Below are 2,500 nucleotides of genomic sequence, written 5' to 3'. Positions count from 1 at the left end.
AATGAAAAGAAAGGATAACGGGTCGTCAGTATGAATACCACACGCTCCGAAAATCACATCAGTGACACTACAGCATTATGCTTCATGAGTGTGACACAATAAGCGAGGTTAGCATGAGCGATATAGAGTATGTAGATGAAGCAAAGGTATGTATATATGAGTATTAAAGAGATCATTACAAGAGTAATATGTGGGTGAAATAAGGATGAGTGTGGAGACCCGTATCGAGTCAAGCATGCTCTATATACTTTACCTACGGGCGAGTTAAAGTGAGCTTAGCTGAGTGAGCTGAGTATATATTGTGAGTCTGTATGAGTGTTTGATGAGGATGGGGGATGCGAATTCCTCCTCTACGCCTGCGAAGGGAGGATTATCAACAGTCCCTGGTAATCGCGTTGACAAAACGTTTGGGCAAAACGTTCTTTGAGAGTCGGGTGCAACGTGCGGTTTTATCCATTCATGGTTATACAGTTAGAGCTTATCAAAATGAAATTGGATGATATGAAATATATTGTGATATGGGATATGTACAATTAGATTTGGACATTTATTTGATACGTGCGACATCCATCGAAACGACAAAACCTTGTTAGGTGTTAGTTTGTGTGTGTGTGTGTGTGTGTGTGTGTGTGTGTGTGTGTGTGTGTGTGTGTGTGTGTGTGTGTGTGTGTGTGTGTGTGTGTGTGTGTGTGTGTGTGTGTGTGTGCATGTGTGAGAATGTGAGTGTGAATGTAAGTGTGAGTGTGAGTGTGAGTGTCAGTTAAGTGTGTGTGTGTGTTTGTGTGTGTGTGTGTTTAATTCCTTTCTAACCGACACCAAACATTATATTTACACTGTTACTTTCTAACAAACGAGGAATCACATTCGCCAGTGGGACAAGTCATAACGTCGCCTCCTTTTATATAACTACCATCCTGTAACGAAATCATCACCAATATCGAAACGAACAACGATTCTCTGAAACAAAATGTCAGCAAATTTACAGACTGCCAACGACATTTCAACAACGAACATTTAAAAGAGGAATCACACAGTCCATGACTAGCTACGAAATTCTCCACGATTATCATCTCTCTAAAGCCACGAAAAGGATAGCAAACCCACTCCTTGACCCTTGCAACAGGCGGCAACAATCTCACGGAATAGCTGACAGTCATCTAATGGCTTACATCTCAGCTGTCTAACGAGTGACACGTAAACACCACAGCAGGCCACTAGCAGCAGGCCAACTAGCAACAAGAAAGCTATTACTGAGTTAGCCTAACAGAGCGTTATCTTTATCAGTTTCTGCCATTTCATATAACCATGAGTACGATCTACAACGCTTGCAACTCCTCTTCCATCTTATATTTTGCCACTGATGCTCTTCCTTCAACAAAACGAAAATCCACGACTCGCTCTCTCACTTTTTTAGCACGCAACCAAAATACGAAAACCTCGCCACATCCAATTCTAAACGACGAAAGCAACGAGAGGAAATTTCGCTCCCTCTCAAATAAAAGCCTTACATCAAATACGAAAACCCACACCGCGTATTCCCCCGCTGCAACACCCAAATGCACGCGCGTGAGTGGCTTCCCGTCCTTGCCTTCCATTCTTCTCCTCCCTCGCCTCCGCTGCAAGTTCCTTCACGGCCTCGGGTCTTTGTCATGAAGCCACAGGACTCGCAGGGAAGCCTCTCTCCGTCGTTTCTGTTCTTCCGCTTGCTGGGAATTTCGGAGTCACCACATAAGGGAGATGAAATGAATAACGTTATATCAGCACATGTGTTTATTTCTTTGTGTTAGTGTTTGTATCTGTGTAGGGATATATGTTTGCGTGTGTATAAATGTATAACGCATACGTATTTGTGTATATGTATGGGCGCACAAGTATGTGTGTTTGACTTTGCGTGTGTATTTAGTGTTTCTGTATGTGCAGATAAATCAATACTCTGCGATAAACGCCACGAATGCAAACGCAAAATATTAAAGAAAATGTACAGTACTAAGGAAAAGCACCTGAGGCATAAATTTTTCGGTAATATTTATGACACCTAAACGACAGTTCTGGTCATCACATAAGAAGAGAATTAGAATAAGTATAAAATATTAAAACTTCTTTTATTAACGAGGTGGTCATATCAGCCGGATCTCAGAGCTAATTCTATTAATTTCTCAACTTTCGAAACCCTTTCATCCTACGAATACTGCAGTGGATTCCAAATTTGCGGTCCTGATTCCATCACAACAGCAATGAAACCCGCGTTCTCTGTGTGATTTTACAAGCACTTTTCACTTATAATTTCATACCGGCACCAGTCACGAGTGATGGACATGCACCTGCCCACGCCCACTAGAGGGAAACCAAGAGGCGGAACTTGAGCCGAAGTCGAACAGATTGCCGCCCACGTCGAACAGACCGCCGCCCACGTCTGGATGGAGTTGGCTGTCTCTGATGCTATCTAGCGTAATCAAATGGACGTCTCGCTGCTGCTCTCGCCGAGCGCGGGGCCCGACGC

At 43.2% G+C, this 2,500-nt stretch overlaps 1 protein-coding gene across 1 annotated transcript in view; it reads right to left on the bottom strand.

Annotated features, from left to right (window-relative positions):
- Positions 1-734: 734 nt before the first annotated feature.
- LOC119585265 overlaps positions 735-2,500 on the bottom strand; it is a 56,756-nt gene continuing 54,990 nt past the window's right edge. The window contains exon 5 of the mRNA XM_037933975.1: positions 735-2,500. This exon is cut by the window's right edge and continues 301 nt beyond it. The gene's annotated coding sequence lies outside the window, so the exon portion shown is untranslated.

This window comes from Penaeus monodon, chromosome 1 (assembly GCF_015228065.2).
Source record: "Penaeus monodon isolate SGIC_2016 chromosome 1, NSTDA_Pmon_1, whole genome shotgun sequence".
In the NCBI taxonomy this organism is placed as follows: domain Eukaryota; kingdom Metazoa; phylum Arthropoda; class Malacostraca; order Decapoda; family Penaeidae; genus Penaeus; species Penaeus monodon.
This window is presented reverse-complemented; position numbering and strand designations above follow the sequence as displayed.